Source organism: Oncorhynchus masou, unplaced genomic scaffold, assembly GCF_036934945.1.
Source record: "Oncorhynchus masou masou isolate Uvic2021 unplaced genomic scaffold, UVic_Omas_1.1 unplaced_scaffold_2847, whole genome shotgun sequence".
Lineage (NCBI taxonomy): Eukaryota > Metazoa > Chordata > Actinopteri > Salmoniformes > Salmonidae > Oncorhynchus > Oncorhynchus masou.
This window is the reverse complement of record NW_027009273.1, coordinates 20,001-40,779: the sequence shown is the minus strand read 5'-3', so window position 1 is coordinate 40,779 and position 20,779 is coordinate 20,001. Positions and strand designations below refer to the sequence as shown.

Sequence of the window (20,779 nt, the reverse complement as noted above, 5' to 3'; positions counted from 1 at the left end):
CAGTCAGTGAGCTAGCTAGTGACGGGATGAGGCACGTCCTGGAGTCAGCCAGTCAGTGAGCTAGCTAGTGACGGATGAGGCATGTCCTGGAGTCAGCCAGTCAGTGAGCTAGCTAGTGACGGGATGAGGCGTGTCCTGGAGTCAGCCAGTCAGTGAGCTAGCTAGTGACGGGATGAGGCATGTCCTGGAGTCAGCCAGTCAGTGAGCTAGCTAGTGACGGGATGAGGCACGTCCTGGAGCCAGCCAGTCAGTGAGCTAGCTAGTGACGGGATGAGGCATGTCCTGCAGTCAGTGAGCTAGCTAGTGACGGGATGAGGCATGTCCTGGAGTCAGCCAGTCAGTGAGCTAGCTAGTGATGGGATGAGGCATGTCCTGGAGTCAGCCAGTCAGTGAGCTAGCTAGTGACGGGATGAGGCATGTCCTGGAGTCAGCCAGTCAGTGAGCTAGCTAGTAACGGGATGAGGCGTGTCCTGGAGTCAGCCAGTTAGCTAGCTAGTGACGGGATGAGGCACGTCCTGGAGCCGATCCACGGGAGAGGTAATGAGTTTTATAGATTAGCAGTGTCAGCCAGGCTGGAGCAGCATCCTGATTTAATGACACACAGCAACAAGATGAGCAGGTGTTTATTCCCCCTCAGCTCGGCTTTCCTTGCTCGCCCCTTGCAGACCTTTACCACTGCACTCTTCACTGCTAGGCTCGCCCACGCTGGCTCATGCTCAGCAAGCATGACACAAATAGCCTTTTTTTCAGGTTTGTTTAGCGTTTGGGGATTGATACATTGACTATATTGGTGTTGTCAGTGTTTCTGAAAGACCAGTTGGAGGACCTATTTTTGTGGTGTGTGTGTGTGTGTGCGACGTGTGTTTTGTAGGATTTAGTATTGTCTAGCTGTTCTACTCTTAAAGGGGCATTCAGTCAGTCAGGGGCGGGCCCCACACACACGCCCCGGCCCCACACCATGCTCCTCAATACATCCACCATTACTTCCCCCAAGCTCTCTCTCAGTCTCTGGCCTGGGAAGCATATGTTAACATTGCCAAAGCAAGTGAGGTAGATCATATACCAAAGTGAGGTTGTGTTCTCTGTTTAAACCTGATGTTTCGAGCGTTTCTCTGAGGACCTAAGACTGAATGATGGTTAAAAGGTTATTGAACCGCTGAAGTGGTTGGTGTTTTACTGGTTTCTAATCAGTTCTTGACCTCTCCACTTCTCTCTTCTCCATCAGTCTTCAGATTGAACACACACACACACACACACACTTAACTCTCTCCGCAGAGACAACTGGACCCTGTTGGAGCTGGGCTCTTCCAGGAATAAACCTCAGGAGAACGGATGGTTGGATGGATGGAGGGGGAGAGAGGATGGATGGAGGGGGAGAGAGGGATGGAGGGGGGAGAGGGATGGAGAGGAAAGATGGATGGAGAGAGGGAGGGAGAAGATGGAGGGAGGGAGAAGATGGATGAGGGAGGGAGGGAGAGGATGAAGGGAGGGAGGGAGGGAGAGGATGGAAGGGAGGGAGGGAGGGAAGGAGGGAGAAGATGGATGGAGGGGAGGAGGGAAAGATGGAGGGAGGAGGGAGGGAGAGATGGAGGGAGGGAGGGAGGGAGAAGATGGATGGAGGGGAGGAGAAGATGGATGGAGGGGAGGGAGAAGATGGATGGAGGGGGTAGGAGAAGATGGATGGGAGGGAGGGAGGGAGAGGGATGGAAGGAGGGAGGAGGAAGGAGGGAGAAGAGGGAGGAAGGGAGGAGAAGAGGAGGAAGGAGGGAGAAGATGGAGGGAGGGAGGAGGGAGGGAGGGAGTGAGGGAGGGAGGGGAGGGAGGGAGGGAGTGAGGGAGGGAGGGAGGAGAGGGAGTGAGGAGGGAGGGAGTGAGGGAGGGAGGGGAGGAGGAGGGGAGGGAGGAGGGAGGAGGGGAGGGAGGGAGGGATGAAAAGCTCCTCTCAATCCACCCACATCCCAATCTGCAGCTCACTGCTATAGGCTGGCTATATTATCCCCAGTGACATCACTGTCTTATTGACCAATCCGTCTTATAAACACAGACAGCAAACCAGGATGTCGGCCACAGCAGTGAAAGAACCGGGGCTTGGGTTTGTGGTGGAAACTGAATGGCCTCCTCTCCAGTCAGAGAGTGAATATGACCTTAGGTTGCATCCCAAATGGTGCCCTATTTAGTAGTGCACTATGTAGGGAATAGGCTGCCATTAGGGATGCAGGCTTAATTTGTGTATGTGTGTTTTTTTAAACCTGTCTGAGCGACATGTATGGGATGACTCATGGGACAGTGGGGTGGAAAGGGAAGCCTGGGCTAGTAGGAGCTTGAAGGAGAGCCGTAGGCTAATCTTATCAGTGTAAAGCTGTGGATTAACGCGGTACTGGAGGATGAACCCAGGATCTCTGACCCTGGGGGCTGGCTGGCAGGTTTCATACTTAACAGTAGCTATATTGGTACACCTAGTGAGCCTTGGCCCTGCCTTTTTGAGTTTGATTCATGGTCTCACCTGAAGACTAAACGGGACTAAATCACTTACAGATAGGGTCGCAAAATTCTGGTAACCAGAATTCCTGCTTTCAGAAATCCAGAAATGTTTTATTTATTTATTTTTTATTTATTTTTATTTTGTAAGATTCAGGGAATAAAATCTTGACTCCTCAAACCAGGATTTCTCTTGGGGAAAGGTACTGAAATTCTTGCAACCCTACTTACAAGATCTGGGACCAGGCTACTTGAGACTACTACTCAAGACTACTATCCTCTGTCCTGCTCAAGAAAAACTGTCCAGAATCCACATGTCCATCAGAATGGAACCGTGAAACGTGGTTGACGCTATCTGCATGTGTCTCCATATCGCCATCCAAGTTCACAAAGTCCACTATAGCACCATATTGATATGATCTGAAGCCTTTGTTTCCTTTCCTTACTAAACACTCATAGGTCATGTGACTTTTTGCTGTTCTAATAAGACGATGCTCGGGCGGGATCTACAAACAAACAAAAACATTCCTAGGGTTGGTTGCCATTTTTTTCAAAAGCATTTTCCTCCTCCTCCTTTTCTCTCCTCTCACAGTAGAAGAGTCTGATATCATTGACTTGGAGAAGCGCTATTGGCTGCTGAAAGCCCAGTCCAGGACCGACGCTTTGACTTGAGACTTTTGTCCCGTTGGTCTCTCCTCCTATTCACGCTTCGCTAAGTGAAGGTATGGCATATTTCTGATGTGTTCTTTGATGCCAGCCGGATGTTATGGGGACATGTTAAACCTGGTTCCCCAGATAGACAGTCACCCATGAACATTCAAACACAGTTATACACACTCACACACTCACACACACTCACACACACACTAACACTCACTCACACACACACACTCACACACACACTAACACTCACTCACACACACACTCTCACACACTAACACTAACACTCACTCACACACACTAACACACACTCACACACGCACACTAACACACACTAACACACTAACGCACACTAACACACACTCACCACACACTAACACACTAACACACACTCTCACTCACACACTAACACACACACACTCACTCACACACTAACACACACTCACACACACACTAACACACACTCACACACTAACACACACTCACACACTAACACACACTCACACACTAACACACACTCACACACTAACACACTCACACTAACACACACTCACACTAACACACACACTCACACACTAACACACTAACACACACACACTCACACTAACACACACTCACACTAACACACACTCACACACACACTAACACACACACACTAACACACTCACACACTAACACACACACTAACACACTCACACACTAACACACTCACACACTAACACAAACACTAACACACTCACACAAACACTAACACACACACACACACACTAACACACACACTAACACACACACTAACACACACACACACACAATCATCAATCTATGACTCACTGCTTGTGTCGTTAGAGGATTCTTTTTTGTTGTTGAACGAAAACATGGCCGAGCGATAGCTGCTGAGCTGGCCTTGGGAAAGGTTGTCTTTGCGCTAGCTAACGCAAACGTTCGCTTATAGCTTACATTGTCAAACACGCAAGGTTAACAGCCAACGTTAGCTAGCAAGCTAACTTGATTACAACGATGTCGACACTGACCTGAACAGGAGGACCTTGGCTGTATGTTTCAGTAGTAGCCGCTAGAGATGCTTCCTCTCACGACACTGGGTCCCAGAGCGAGGCACAATGAAGGTCGTTCGAGTGGGCAGGGATTTATTGCAAAGACACGCCTTCCCTCAAGGCCAGGCCAGTGGCCATGTTTTTTTTCAGTCCTCAATGTTTTACGAATATTAATGTGATCCTTGTGATGCGGTTTGAATGAGTTCCCAAAAGATCTGATACCAAACCTTCACACAAAACTATTTCTCTTTTGCAAACGTCCATTTTGTAGTAGAACATGGTTTAACTTGTCTTTTTGTTGATCATGTTTTCCAGGTTTGTTTCATGCGTTTGATGAGAACCGGGACAATCACATCGACTTTAAGGAGATCTCCTGTGGCCTGTCTGCCTGTTGCCGGGGGCCCGTCGCCGAGAGGCAGAAATGTAAGAGCTGCTGTGTGATCTGTTGTCGTAGAGTAGTGATTTCCTAACCTAAGGCTTCCTTTCACACATTATGGTGTGTACATGTACGCTGAGTGGAAAAGCTGCAATGCTTTCCCCAATCTCCTTATGTGGGTCCTGTGTGGCTCAGTCGGTAGAGCATGGCGCTTGCAACGCCAAGCGCCGTGGGGTTCGATTCCCCGCTGGGACCACCCATATGTAAAAGTAGTGGCCCCAGCCGACTTGTAAGTCGCTTTGGACAAAAGCGTCTGCTAAATGGGATATATATATATATATATATATTTGTAAAAACATAGATGTGGTTGATTTTTTTTATTTTTTTACGATCACAACTGCCTCTGAATAGTCATTAGTATGTAATCTACCCTGTCGTCTAGATTCTCATCGGGCCTTGAAATTACATTTTCACGCTTGGAAAATGGCTGCAGATATTGGAACTCAAGACTCCAGTTAATTATCTAAGTAGCTCGCTGCAGATCACACGGAGGAATACAGATGACTTGCACAACATATTTGGTATCACTGCGGCTTGAACAGCGACTGTGGCTTGAGGAGTCTGTAGTTAGAAAGTACAATGTTATGTTAAAGAGTATTTTTGTACCCTCCTCTTTCTCTCTCGTGTTTCCCCAGTTTGTTTCAAAGTGTTTGACGTGGACCGGGGATGGGGTTCTGTCCCGAGACGAAATCCACGAGATGGTAGCCGCACTCCTGGAAGTTTGGAAGGACACCGCACAGACACACTTCCTGTAAGTACTGTTGGACACCACTTCCTGTAAGTACTGTTGGACACCACTTCCTGTAAGTACTGTTGGACACCACTTCCTGTAAGTACTGTTGGACACCACTTCCTGTAAGTACTGTTGGACACCACTTCCTGTAAGTACTGTTGGACACCACTTCCTGTAAGTACTGTTGGACACCACTTCCTGTAAGTACTGCTGGACACCACTTCCTGTAAGTACTGTTGGACACCACTTCCTGTAAGTACTGTTGGACACCACTTCCTGTGGCAAGTACTGTTGGACACCACTTCCTGTAAGTACTGTTGGACACCACTCCCGTAAGTACTGTTGGACACCACTTCCGTAAGTACTGCTGGACACCACTTCCCGTAAGTACTGTTGGACACCACTTCCCGTAAGTACTGCTGGACACCACTCTCCCGTAGTACTGTTGGACACCACTTCCCGTAAGTACTGTTGGACACCACTTCCCGTAAGTACTGTTGGACACCACTTCCCGTAAGTACTGCTGGACACCACTTCCCGTAAGTACTGTTGGACACCACTTCCCGTAAGTACTGCTGGACACCACTTCCCGTAAGTACTGTTGGACACCACTTCCCGTAAGTACTGCTGGACACCACTTCCGTAAGCACTGCCGGACACCACTTCCCGTAGAGTACTGCCGGACACCACTTCCCGTAAGCACTGCCGGACACCACTTCCCGTGGTACTGCCGGACACCACTTCCCGTAAGTACTGCCGGACACCACTTCCCGTAGTACTGCCGGACACCACTTCCTGTAAGTACTGCCGGACACCACTTCCTGTAAGTACTGCCGGACACCACTTCCTGTAAGTACTGCCGGACACCACTTCCTGTAAGTTCTGCTGGGACACAGACTAAATCGATAATGTAATGGAGGTGGTTGGGTTTGAATAAGTACCTAAGTTCTGACTCTCATTATCCTGTTTTTAGGAGCTGCTCACCAACGTGTCGGACATCGTGAGGGAATCCTGAACATGCACGACACGACCAAGGTGAGACTCTTCTAGGAGATATAATAGCTGTTTTTGTCTGTAACGTGATTGGATAATTATCTCCATAATGCTACTGCTGTCCACTGACATTTTAGCCCTCGTTTTTGACCCTAACCTTTGACTCGACCTTGAACCTCACACACAGCTGGGTCACCTGACCCTGGAGGACTACCAGATCTGGAGTGTGAACAGCGCTCTGGCTAACGAGTTCCTCAACCTGCTGTTCCAGGTCAGAACGAACACACACACACACACACACTCTCACACACACACTCTCACACACATTTGATGGTTTGTTCCAGTTCTGTTTCCATGTTTCCCTCAGTTTATAGTTTGCTTTCTTTCATGCCTCTCTGTCTGTGTTTCTGTAGGCCTGGGGCTTTCTTTCATGCCCCTCTGTCTGTGTTTCTGTAGGCCTGGGGCTTTCTTTCATGCCCCTCTGTCTGTGTTTCTGAAGGCCTGGGGCTTTCTCTTTATGCCCCCTGTCTGTGTTTCTGCAGGCCTGGGGCTTTCTCTTCATGCCTCTCTGTCTGTGTTTCTGCAGGCCTGGGGCTTTCTCTTCATGCCCTCTGTCTGTGTGTTTCTGCAGGCCTGGGGCTTTCTCTTCATGTGCCCCTCTGTCTGTTTCTGCAGGCCTGGGGCTTTTCATGCCCTCTGTCTGTTTCTGCAGGCCTGGGGCTTTCTCAGCGGGGGTTTCTGCAGGTCTGTTGGCATTGGCCTGGGGCTTTCATGCCTCTGTCTGTTTCTGCAGGCCTGGGGCTTTTCTCTTCATGCCCCTCTGTCTGTGTGTTTCTGCAGGCCTGGGGCTTTCTCTTCATGCCTCTCTGTCTGTGTTTCTGAAGGCCTGGGGGCTTTCTCTTCATGCCTCTCTGTCTGTGTTTCTGAAGGCCTGGGGCTTTCTCTTCATGCCTCTCTGTCTGTGTTTCTGAAGGCCTGGGGCTTTCTCTTCATGCCTCTCTGTCTGTGTGTTTCTGTAGGCCTGGGGCTTTCTTCTTCATGCCTCTCTGTCTGTGTTTCTGAAGGCCTGGGGCTCTTCATGCCTCTGTCTGTGTGTTTCTGTAGGCCTGGGGCTTTCTCTTCATGCCCCTCTGTCTGTCTGTGTTTCTGAAGGCCTGGGCTTTCTCTTCATGCCCTCTGTCTGTGTTTCTTGCAGGCCTGGGGCTTTCTCTTGCCCTTCTGTCTGTGTTTCTGCAGGTCTGTTACATTGTCCTGGGCTTTCATGCCCCTCTGTCTGTCTGTGTTTCTGCAGGCCTGGGGCTTTCTCTTCATGCCCCTCTGTCTGTGTTTCTGCAGGTCTGGGGCTTTCTCCTTCATGCGTCTTTGTCTGTCTGTCTGTTTCTGCAGGTCTGTCACATTGTCCTTGGGCTTCACCTGCCACCGCTGAAGAGGAGGGACAAATCATCAGGTATACACATCAACCACCTGTCCTTCTGCCCTGGGCAAGGCAGTTAACCCACTGTTTCTGATTCAGAGGGGTTAAATGTGTTGTACAACTGTCAAGGTATCCCCCTTCACATCCCCCTTCTCCTGAAGAACTACACCTCTACAGTTGTGTGTGTGTGTGTGTGTGTGTGTGTGTGTGTAGGGGGTGGCTGGACAGAGAGGCCAGACATGGGCTTCAGCCTGGTGAGAACTGGTTCCTCATCTCCAGCCAGTGGTGGACGCTCTGGAAGGGCCACGTCAACTATGTGAGTGGAAGTCCAAGGCTGCGTCCCAAATAGCACCAGGGCCTCGTGGGTCAAATGTAGTGCACTATAAGGGATAGGGTGCCAAGGGAAGCACCCTGAAATGTAAGCCTAACCGTTAAGTTAAATAGCAGAATATGATAATCACTCACCCTCTCTATCTCTCTCTCGATCTATCTCAAGTAGGACCGCAAGTCCATCATGGTGGATCAGCCCTCTATCCTCTCCTCTCTGAGGAATCCTCAGGCCTCTGCCATCGCCGGGAGCCTGCCCCCCTGGAGCCAGGGGGTAGGTGAAGGTCTGGGGGTCCCCAGCCCAGCCAGCCCCTCAGAGGAGAGGTCCCCTGATGCTGTGTCCAGCGCCTGAAGCCACAGAGACACAAAGCACCGGTCAGTGACCAGACCACTAGACCACTACGCTGTGTGTGCTGTTACGACCTCAAACTATGGGTTATAACTGTTTATTCATTATTTATAAACTACTTATTAATTCATGATTTACTCTTTCTAAACTACTTTTAACCATTTTACAACCCCTCAAAGGGTACCTTAACCTGACTGTAAAGTGTCCCTGTACCTGACTGTACAGTGTCCCTGTACCTGACTGTACAGTGTCCCGGTACCTGACTGTAAAGTGTCCCGGTACCTGACTGTAAAGTGTCCCGGTACCTGACTGTAAAGTGTCCCTGTACCTGATCCTGTAAAGTGTCCTTGTACCTGACTGTAAAGTGTCCCTGTACCTGACTGTAAAGTCCCTGTACCTGACTGTAAAGTGTCCCTGTACCTGACTGTAAAGTGTCCCTGTACCTGACTGTAAAGTGTCCCTGTACCTGACTGTAAAGTGTCCCTGTACCTGACTGTAAAGTGTCCCTGTACCTGACTGTACAGTGTCCCTGTACCTGACTGTAAAGTGTCCCTGTACCTGACTGTAAAGTGTCCCTGTACCTGACTGTAAAGTGTCCCTGTACCTGACTGTACAGTGTCCCTGTACCTGACTGTACAGTGTCCCTGTACCTGACTGTACAGTGTCCCCTGTACCTGACTGTACAGTGTTTCTCTGATCCCGCCCCCCCACCCCCTTCCTCCTCAGTGGTGACCCCCCAGGCCGGCCCCCCCTCAGCCACAGAGATCTGTTTTGCCCGGCAACACAACATGTCAGACAACAACCAGTGTTTCTCCGGGGCCAACGGCCACATCCCCTCCCCTCTCAGCCCCAGCTGGCAGCTCAGAGGCCTGAGCCATCGACAACCAGCCCCTGTCAACACAGACCCCATGAAGGTGTGTGTGTTTCCTCATATTATAATAGGTTACATCAGCTATTTCTAGTATGTTGTCTAGTCCATTTTCAAACACCAAGTTGTTGATTAAGTTCACAGAGAAAAGTGTTATTCTATCCAAACTCTCCCACTGAGCCTGTCTAGGCAGCCTCTCTCTCTTTCTTCCTCCTAGCCATGTGGTCTTATCCTCAGCCCTGTGACGATATGGCCAGGTGTTAGGGGCATGGCCTGTATCTCCATCTGTATTAGAGGAGTAGAGAGGGCAATGTGTGTGTCCTGTTCCTCCCAGTCTCTCTCCTGTTTCTCCCAGTCTCTCTCCTGTTTCTCCCGGTCTCTCCCTGTTCCTCCCGGTCTCTCCCTGTTCCCCCCGGTCTCTCTCCTGTTCCTCCCAGTCTCTCCTGTTCCTCCCAGTCTCTCTCCTGTTCCTCCCAGTCTCTCTTCCTGTTCCCCCGGTCCTCTCCTGTTCCCCCCGGTCCCTCTCTGTTCCCCCGGTCCCTCTCCTGTTCCTCCCGGGTCTCTCCTGTTCCTCCCGGTCTCCTCTCCTGTTCCTCCCGGTCTCTCTCCCCTGTTCCTCCCGGTCTCTTCCCTGTTCCTCCCGGTCTCTCTCCTGTTCCTCCGGTCCCTCTCTCCTGTTTCTCCCGGTCTCTCTCCTGGTCCTCCCGGTCTCTCCCCTGTTCCTCCCTGCCCTCCTGTTCCTCCCGGGTCCTTCTCTCCTGTTCCCCAGGCCCCCACATTGACCATGGAGGGAGGCCGGGCTGAAGCAGTCCCTACAGCTGGTGGCGGGGCAGAGACTTTGAGACGGTGCCAGAGCCAAAGTGGAGGGCGCTGTTCCACTGGTATGGCGCCAACCTCAGCCTGCCACGACCGGGTATGTAAGGACCATAACCTCTCCTCACACAACCACTGAACCATAGATGGACCATAACACAACCACTGAACCATAGATGGACCATAACCTCCCCCTCACACAACCACTGAACCATAGATGGACCATAACACAACCACTGAACCATAGATGGACCATAACCCTCCCCTCACACAACCACTGAACCACAGATGGACCACAACACAACCACTGAACCACAGATGGACCACAACACAACCACTGAACCACAGATGGACCACAACACAACCACTGAACCACAGATGGACCACAACACAACCACTGAACCACAGATGGACCACAACACAAACACTGAACCGTAGATGGACCACAACACAACCACTGAACCGTAGATGGACCACAACACAACCACTGGAACCGTAGATGGACCACAACACAACCTCCCTCACACTATCACTGAAGCACAGATGGTCACCTCTAGGGACTGGGTCTAGCTTGAGAGATTTTCACACCATTGTGGATGATTTTTGTGACCGGTTTTCCAGTTGTGTGTGCACCTGAAATTAGGGCTCAGACCTCAAGAGTTGATTTATTCTTGCTCACAGATAAAACTGAAGAAATACATAATTAATAATAATTACTAAACAATTGCAAAACAATAATTTAAAATCAATTACATGTAATACATGACATGAATACAGTTGAAACATTACAGAATGTTTTTCCAATTAGAAAATTTAAATATTAAAATGAGATGAGAAATGAGAAAAAAACTATATATAATTTTTGGAGAAACCATTTTAAGAGCTAGAGTTAATATACAGTCTGACAACAGTGGGTGGAGGTACTGGGTGGGGTGGAGGTACTGGGTGGGGTGGAGGTACTGGGTGGGGTGGAGGTACTGGGTGGGGTGGAGGTACTGGTGGAGGTACTGGCTGGGGTGGCGGTACGGCACTGGGTGGGTGGAGGTACCTGGGGTGGCTATGTACTGGGTGGGGTGGCGGTACTGGGGTGGGGTGGCGGTACTGGGTGGGGTGGAGGTACTGGCGTGGTACTGGGTGGGGGTGGCGGCACTGGCGGTACTGGGTGGGTGGAGGTACTGGGTGGGGTGGAGGTACCGCGGCACTGGGTGGGGTGGCGGTACTGGCGGTACTGGGTGGGGTGGCGGTACTGGCGGTACTGGGTGGGTGGAGGTACTGGTGGGGTGGAGGTACTGGCGGCACTGGGGTGGGGTGGCGGCACTGGGTGGTGGCGGTACTGGGTGGGGTGGAGGTACTGGCGGTACTGGGTGGGGTGGCGGCACTGGGTGGGGTGGAGGCACGGTAGGTACTGGGTGGGGGTGGAGGTACTGGGTGGGGTGGCGGCATTGGTGGGGTGGAGGCACTGGAGGTACTGGGTGGGTGGAGGTACTGGGTGGGGGTGGAGGTACTGGGTGGAGGTACTGGAGGTACTGGGTGGGGGGTGGCTGCACTGGGTGGAGGGACTGGGTGGTGTGGCGGCACTGGGTGGCGGTACTGGGTGGGGTGGAGGTACTGGTAAGTGTACTGGGTGGGGTGAGGCACTGGCGGTACTGGGTTGGGTGGAGGTGCCCTGGGGGGGTGGCGGTACTGGGTTGGGTGGAGGTACTGGCGGTACTGGGTTGGGTGGAGGTACTGGGTGGGGTGGAGGTACTGGCGGCACTGGGTTGGGTGGAGGTACTGGGCTGGTGGAGGCACTGTGTGTTGGGTGGAGGCACTGGGTGGGTGGCGGTACCTGGGTGGGGTGGAGGTACTGGGTTGTGTGGAGGTACTGGGTGGGGCGGAGGTACTGGGTGGTGTGGAGGTACTGGCGGTACTGGGTGGGGTGGAGGTACTGGCGGTACTGGGTGGGGTGGAGGTACTGGCGGTACTGGGTGGGTGGAGGTACTGGGTGGGGTGGAGGTACTGGCGGTACTGGGTGGGGTGGAGGTACTGGGTTGTGTGGAGGTACTGGGTGGGGTGGAGGTACTGGGTGGGGTGGAGGTACTGGCGGTACTGGGTGGGGTGGAGGTACTGGGTGGGGTGGAGGTACTGGGTGGGGTGGCGGTACTGGGTGGGGTGGCGGTACTGGGTGGGGTGGCGGTACTGGCGGTACTGGGTTGGGTGGAGGTACTGGGTTGGGTGGCGGTACTGGGTGGGTTGGCGGTACTGGGTGGGGTGGAGGTACTGGGTGGAGGTACCGGGTGGGGTGGAGGTACTGGGTTGTGTGGAGGTAATGGGTGTGGTGGTGGTACTGGGTGGGGTGGAGGTACTGGGTTGTGTGGAGGTAATGGGTGGGGTGGCGGTACTGGGTGGGGTGGAGGTAATGGGTGGGGTGGCGGTACCGGGTGGGGTGGCGGTACCGGGTGGGGTGGAGGTACCGGGTGGGGTGGCGGTACTCATCCTCCTCTCCCTTTTCCCAGGTGATCCAGCAGACGACAACAGGCCGAGCTGAGCTGGAGCTCTTCCCACGCTACCTCCTCTTCCTGCGGCAGCAGCCCGCCACACGCACCCCCAGTCCAACATCTGGGTTAACATGGGTATGACCAGCCTGAGAATGTTCCCCCAGCATCTCCCCCGAGGTAACGTAAGCCTGCAGCAAGAAAGAGAGACAGCCTGCTAGGAGCCAACAAACGCTACTACTGTAGTCCACCCCTAATCATGCTGTTATAATGGACTAGTCCGGCCCCTAATCATGCTGTTATAATGGTCTGGTCCGGCCCCTAATCATACTGTTATAATGGTCTGGTCCGGCCCCTAATCATGCTGTTATAATGGTCTGGTCCGGCCCCTAATCATACTGTTATAATGGTCTGGTCCGGCCCCTAATCATGCTGTTATAATGGACTGGTCCGGCCCCTAATCATGCTGTTATAATGGTCTGGTCCGGCCCCTAATCATGCTGTTATAATGGTCTGGTCCGGCCCCTAATCATGCTGTTATAATGGTCTGGTCCGGCCCCTAATCATGCTGTTATAATGGTCTGGTCCGGCCCCTAATCATGCTGCTATAATGGACTGATCCTTCCCCTAATCATGTTGTTATAATGGACTGGTCCGGCCCTAATCATGCTGCTATAATGGACTGATCCGGCCCCTAATCATGCTGCTATAATGGACTGATCCTTCCCCTAATCATGCTGTTATAATGGTCTGGTCCGGCCCCTAATCATGCTGCTATAATGGACTGATCCTTCCCCTAATCATGTTGTTATAATGGTCTGGTCCGGCCCTAATCATGCTGCTATAATGGACTGATCCTTCCCTAATCATGTTGTTATAATGGACTGGTCCGGCCCCTAATCATGCTGTTATAATGGACTGGTCCGGCCCCTAATCATGCTGCTATAATGGACTGGTCCGGCCCCTAGTCATGCTGCTATAATGGACTGATCCTTCCCCTAATCATGCTGTTATAATGGACTGATCCTTCCCCTAATCATGCTGTTATAATGGACTGATCCTTCCCCTAATCATGCCCCTAAAATGGACTGATCCTTCCCCTAATCATGCCCCTAAAATGGACTGGTCCGGCTCCTAATCAAGTTCTTAGAATGGACTGCAGGATGAGTCATGGTCCATAGGGGGTGGATATGGTGCCCACTGACTGTACTAAAGTACCCTGAGAGCCTAACTGTTACTCTTCTGTACGCATAGCCTTGTTGTCACAACAGTGGTGCTATGAAGCTTGACACGCCCTCAGTAAAGCCTACATAGAAAAATAATGATGACATAACAGAAACTGTAAACAACAGCTGATGACAGTGCTAGCCAATTAGACTACTTTAACAGATTTGTGACAGTGCTAGCCAATTAGCCTACTTTAACAGATTTGTGACAGTGCTAGCCAATTAGACTACTTTAACAGATTGGTGTCAGTGCTAGCCAATTAGCCTACTTTAACAGATTGGTGACAGTGTTTAATTCAGGTGTTAGAGTGGTGCACAAAGACACTATGAGGCGTTAGTGGTGCACAGAGACACTATGAGGCGTTAGTGGTGCACAGAGCACTATGAGGCGTTAGTGGTGCACAGAGACACTATGAGGCGTTAGTGGTGCACAGAGACACTATGAGGCGTTAGTGGTGCACAGAGACACTATGAGGCGTTAGTGGTGCACAGAGACACTATGAGGCGTTAGTGGTGCTGCAGAGACACTATGAGGCGTTAGTGGTGCACAGAGACACTATGAGGCGTTAGTGGTGCTGCAGAGACACTATGAGGCGTTAGTGGTGCTGCAGAGACACTATGAGGCGTTAGTGGTGCTGCAGAGACACTATGAGGTGTTAGTGGTGCACAGAGACACTATGAGGCGTTAGTGGTGCACAGAGACACTATGAGGCGTTAGTGGTGCACAGAGACACTATGAGGTGTTAGTGGTGCACAGAGACACTATGAGGCGTTAGTGGTGCACAGAGACACTATGAGGCGTTAGTGGTGCACAGAGACACTATGAGGCGTTAGTGGTGCTGCAGAGACACTATGAGGCGTTAGTGGTGCACAGAGACACTATGAGGCGTTAGTGGTGCACAGAGACACTATGAGGCGTTAGTGGTGCTGCAGAGACACTATGAGGCGTTAGTGGTGCTGCAGAGACACTATGCGGCGTTAGTGGTGCTGCAGAGACACTATGCGGCGTTAGTGGTGCACAGAGACACTATGAGGCGTTAGTGGTGCACAGAGACACTATGAGGCGTTAGTGGTGCACAGAGACACTATGAGGCGTTAGTGGTGCACAGAGACACTATGAGGCGTTAGTGGTGCACAGAGACACTATGAGGCGTTAGTGGTGCTGCAGAGACACTATGAGGCGTTAGTGGTGCTGCAGAGACACTATGAGGCGTTAGTGGTGCACAGAGACACTATGAGGCGTTAGTGGTGCTGCAGAGACACTATGAGGCGTTAGTGGTGCACAGAGACACTATGAGGCGTTAGTGGTGCTGCAGAGACACTATGAGGCGTTAGTGGTGCGCAGAGACACTATGAGGCGTTAGTGGTGCTGCAGAGACACTATGAGGCGTTAGTGGTGCTGCAGAGACACTATGAGGCGTTAGTGGTGCACAGAGGCACTGAGGCGTTAGTGGAGCACAGAGACACTATGAGGCGTTAGTGGTGCTGCAGAGACACTATGAGGCGTTAGTGGTGCACAGAGACACTATGAGGCGTTAGTGGTGCTGCAGAGACACTATGAGGCGTTAGTGGTGCGCAGAGACACTATGAGGCATTAGTGGTGCTGCAGAGACACTATGAGGCGTTAGTGGTGCACAGAGACACTATGAGGCGTTAGTGGTGCTGCAGAGACACTATGAGGCGTTAGTGGTGCACAGAGACACTCCATGAGGCGTTAGTGGTGCCAAGGTAGAGACACTATGAGGCGTTAGTGGTGCGCAGAGACACTATGGGAGGCGTTAGTGGTGCTGCAGAGACACTATGGAGGCGCAGTGGTGCTGCAAGAGACACTATGAGGCTTAGGTGGTGCACAGAGGCACTGGAGGCGCAGGTGGAGCTGCAGAGACACTATGAGGCGTTAGTGGTGCTGGGTAGAGACACTATGAGGCGTTAGCAGTGCTGCAGAGACACTATGAGGCGTTAGTGGTGGTGCAGAGACACTGCTGATGCGTTAGTGGTGCGCAGAGACACTAAGGGAAGCTAGTGGTGCTGCAGAGACACCTGAGGCTTAGTGGTGCTGCAGAGACACCAAGAGGCGTTAGTGGTGCACAGAGGCACTATGAGGCGTAGTGAGCACAGAGACAACTATGAGGCGTTAGTGTTGCACAGAGACACTATGAGGCGTTAGTGGTGCTGCAGAGACACTATGAGGCGTTAGTGGTGCACAGAGACACTATGAGGCTAGTGGTGCACAGAGGCACTATGAGGGCGTTAGTGGTGCACAGAGGCACTATGAGGCGTTAGTGGTGCACAGAGGCACTATGAGGCGTTAGTGGTGCACAGAGACACTATGAGGCGTTAGTGGTGCTACAGAGACACTATGAGGGCGTTAGTGGTACAGAGGCACTGAGGCGTTAGTGGAGCTGCAGAGACACTATGAGGCGTTAGTGGTGCTGCAGAGACACTATGAGGCGTTAGTGGTGCTGCAGACACACTATGAGGCGTTAGTGGTGGGTGCAGAGACACTATGATGTGCTAGTGGTGCGTAGAGACACTATGAGGCGTTAGTGGTGCTGCAGAGACACTATGAGGCGTTAGTGGTGCTGCAGAGACACTATGGAGTGGTACATAGGCACTATGAGGCGTAAAGTGAGCACAGAGACACTATGAGGCGTTAGTGTTGCACAGAGACACTATGAGGTATGCTAGTGGTACAGAGGCACTATGAGGCGTTAGTGGTGCACAGAGGCACTATGAGGCTAGTGGTACAGAGGCACTATGAGGCGTTAGTGGTGCACAGAGACACTATGAGGCGTTAGTGGTGCTACAGAGACACTATGAGGCGTTAGTGGTGCACAGAGACACTATGAGGCGTTAGTGGTGCTGCAGAGACACTATGAGGCGTTAGTGGTCACAGGAGACACTATGAGGCGTTAGTGGTGCACAGAGACACTATGAGGCTAGTGGTGCTGCAGAGACACTATGAGGCGTTAGTGGTCACAGAGACACTATGAGGCGTTAGTGGTGCACAGAGACACTATGGAGGCTGCTTAGTGGAGCACAGAGACTATGAGGCGCAGTGGTGCTGCCGAGACACTAAGGAGGCGTTAGTGGTGCTGCAGAGACACTATGAGGCGTTAGAGTGGTGCACAGAGACACTATGGGAGGCGTTAGTGGAGCACAGAGACTATGGAGGCGTTAGTGGTGCTGCAGAGACACTATGAGGCTAGTGGTGCACAGAGACACTATGAGGCGTTAGTGGTGCTGCAGACACTATGCTTAGTGGAGCACAGAGAACACTATGAGGCGTTAGTGGTGCTGCCGAGACACTGAGGCGTTAGTGGTGCACAGACACTATGAGGCGTTAGTGGAGCACAGAGACTATGAGGCGTTAGTGGTGCTGCCGAGACACTATGAGGCGTTAGTGGTGCTGCCGAGACACTATGAGGCGTTAGTGGTGCTGCAGAGACACTATGAGGCGCAGGAGCACAGAGACTATGAGGCGCAGTGGGTGCTGCAGAGACACTATGAGGCGTTAGTGGTGCTGCAGAACACTATGAGGCGTTAGTGGTGCACAGAGACACTATGAGGCGTTGGTGGTGCTGCAGAGACACTGAGGAGGTGAGAGTGGTGCGTTAGGCGTTAGTGGTGCCACAGAGACACTATGGCGTTAGTGGTGCACAGAGACACTATGAGGCGTTAGTGGTGCACAGAGAGTGGTGCACTATGAGGTGTTAGTGGTGCACAGAGACACTATGAAGGCGTTAGTGGTGCACAGAGACACTATGAGGCGTTAGTGGTGCACAGAGACACTATGAGGCATTAGTGGTGCTGCAGAGACACTATGAGGCGTTAGTGGTGCACAGAGACACTATGAGGCGTTAGTGGTGCACAGAGACACTATGAGGCGTTAGTGGTGCTGCAGAGACACTATGAGGCGTTAGTGGTGCCAGAGACACTATGAGGCGTTAGTGGAGCACAGAGACACTATGGGAGGCGTTAGTGGTGCTGCCGAGACACTATGAGGGCGTTATTGGTGCTGCCGAGACACTATGGGCGTTAGTGGAAGCACAGAGAACACTATGGAGGCGTTAGTGGAAACTGCAGAGACACTATGAGGCGTTAGTGGTGCTGCAGAGACACTATGAGGGCGTTAGTGGTGCTGCAGAGACATGAAGGCGTTAGTGGTGCTGCAGAGACACTATGATGCGTTAGTGGTGCGCAGAGACACTATGAGGCGTTAGTGGTGCTGCAGAGACACTATGAGGCGTTAGTGGTGCTGCAGAGACACTATGAGGCGTTAGTGGTGCACAGAGGCACTATGAGGCGTTAGTGGAGCACAGAGACACTATGAGGCGTTAGTGTTGCACAGAGACACTATGAGGCTAGTGGTGCTGCAGAGACACTATGAGGCGTTAGTGGTGCACAGAGACACTATGAGGCGTTAGTGGTGCACAGAGGCACTATGAGGCGTTAGTGGTGCACAGAGGCACTATGAGGCGTTAGTGGTGCTACGAGACACTATGAGGCGTTAGTGGTGCACAGAGACACTATGAGGCGTTAGTGGTGCACAGAGACACTATGAGGCGTTAGTGGTGCTACAGAGGACACTATGAGGCGTTAGTGGTGTGGTGCATGAGGCGTTGGTGGAGCACACTATGGGGCGTTAGTGGTGCTGCCGAGACACTATGAGGCGTTAGTGGTGCTACAGAGACACTATGAGGCGTTAGTGGTGCACAGAGACACTATGAGGCGTTGAGTGGAGCACAGAGACTATGAGGCGTTAGTGGTGCTGCCGAGACCCATGAGCGATTGGTAGTGCTGGGAGGCGTTAGTGGTGCTGGGAACATGAGGCGTTGAGACACTATGAGGCGTTAGTGGTGCTGCAGAGACACTATGAGGCGTTAGTGAGCACAGAGACACTATGGGCGTTAGTGGTGCTGCAGAGACACTATGAGGCGTTAGTGGTGCTGCCGAGACACTATGAGCGTTAGTGGTGCACAGAGACACTATGAGGCGTTAGTGGTGCTGCAGAGACACTATGAGGCGTTAGAGTGGTGCACAGAGACTATGAGGCGTTAGTGGTGCACAGAGACACTATGAGGCGTTAATTATGCACAGAGACACTATGAGGCGTTAGTGGTGCACAGAGACACTATGAGGCGTTAGTGGTGCACAGAGACACTATGAAGGCGTTAATGGTGCACAGAGACACTATGAGGCGTTAGTGGTGCACAGGAGACACTATGAGGCATTTAGTGGTGCTGCAGAGACACTAAGGAGGCGTTAGTGGTGCACAGAGACACTATGAGGCGTTAGTGGTGCTGCAGACACTATGAGGCGTTAGTGGTGCTGCAGTTACACTATGAGGCGTTAGTGGTGCTGCCGTAGACACTATGAGTGTGGTGCTGCAGAGACACTATGAGTCGTTAGAACTGCAGAGACACTATGAGGCGTTAGTGGTGCTACCGAGACACTATGAGGCGTTAGTGGTGCTGCCGAGACACTATGAGGCGTTAGTGGAGCACAGAGACACTATGAGGCGTTAGTGGAGCACAGAGACACTATGAGGCGTTAGTGGAGCACAGAGACAATATGAGCGTTAGTGGTGCTGCAGAATCACTATGTAGTGGAGCACAGAGACACTATGAGGCTGTGTGGTATACAGAGACACTATGAGACGTTAGTGGTGCTGCAGAGACACTATGAGGCGTTAGTGGAGCACAGAGACACTATGAGTGGTGCACAGAGTATATGAGGCGTTAGTGTTGCACAGAGACACTATGAGGCGTTAGTGGTGCTGCAGAGACACTATGAGGCGTTAGTGGTGCACAGAGACACTATGAGGCGTTAGTGGTGCACAGAGGCACTATGAGGCGTTAGTGGTGCACAGAGGCACTATGACGTTAATGGTGCACAGAGGCACTATGAGGCGTTAGTGGTGCACAGAGACACTATGAGGCGTTAGTGGTGCTACAGAGACACTATGAGGCGTTAGTGGTGCTGGTGCTATGAGGCGTTAGTGGTGCACAGAACACTATGAGGCGTTAGTGGTGCACAGAGACACTATGAGGCGTTAGTGGTGCACAAGACACTATGAGGCGTTAGTGGAGCACAGAGACTATGAGGCGTTAGTGGTGCTGCCGAGACACTATGAGGCGTTAGTGGTGCTGCCGAGACACTATGAGGCGTTAGTGGTGCTGCAGAGACACTATGAGGCGTTAGTGGAGCACAGAGACACTATGAGGCGTTAGTGGTGCTGCAGAGACACTATGAGGCGTTAGTGGTGCTGCCGAGACACTATGAGGCGTTAGTGGTGCACAGAGACACTATGAGGCGTTAGTGGTGCTGCAGAGACACTATGAGGCGTTAGAGTGGTGCACAGAGACACTATGAGGCGTTAGTGGTGCACAGAGACACTATGAGGCGTTAGTGGTGCACAGAGACACTATGAGGCGTTAGTGGTGCACAGAGACACTATGAGGCGTTAGTGGTGCACAGAGACACTATGAGGCGTTAGTGGTGCACAGAGACACTATGAGGCGTTAGTGGTGCACAGAGACACTATGAGGCGTTAGTGGTGCTGCAGAGACACTATGAGGCGTTAGTGGTGCACAGAGACACTATGAGGCGTTAGTGGTGCACTGCAGGGTTACTATGGCGTTAGTGGAGCACAGAGACACTATGAGGCGTTAGTGGTGCTGCCTGAACATATGAAGGCGTTAGTGGTGCTGCCAGGAACACTATGAAGGCGTTAGTGAATTGCTGCAGAGACACTATGAGGCATTAGTGGTGCTGCAGAGACACTATGAGGCGTTAGTGGTGCTGGGAACACTGAGGCGTTAGTGGGCACAGAGACACTATGAGGCGTTAGTGGAGCACAGAGACACTATGAGGGCGTTAGTGGAGCACAGAGACTATGAGGGGCGTTAGTGGAGCACAGAGACACTATGAGGCGTTAGTGTTCAGAACACTAT

General features: G+C 51.9%; 1 pseudogene; it reads left to right on the top strand.

Annotated features, from left to right (window-relative positions):
• The first annotated feature begins 503 nt into the window (after positions 1–503).
• The window catches only part of LOC135533964 (ubiquitin carboxyl-terminal hydrolase 32-like), a 38,398-nt pseudogene continuing 18,122 nt past the window's right edge, over positions 504–20,779 (top strand).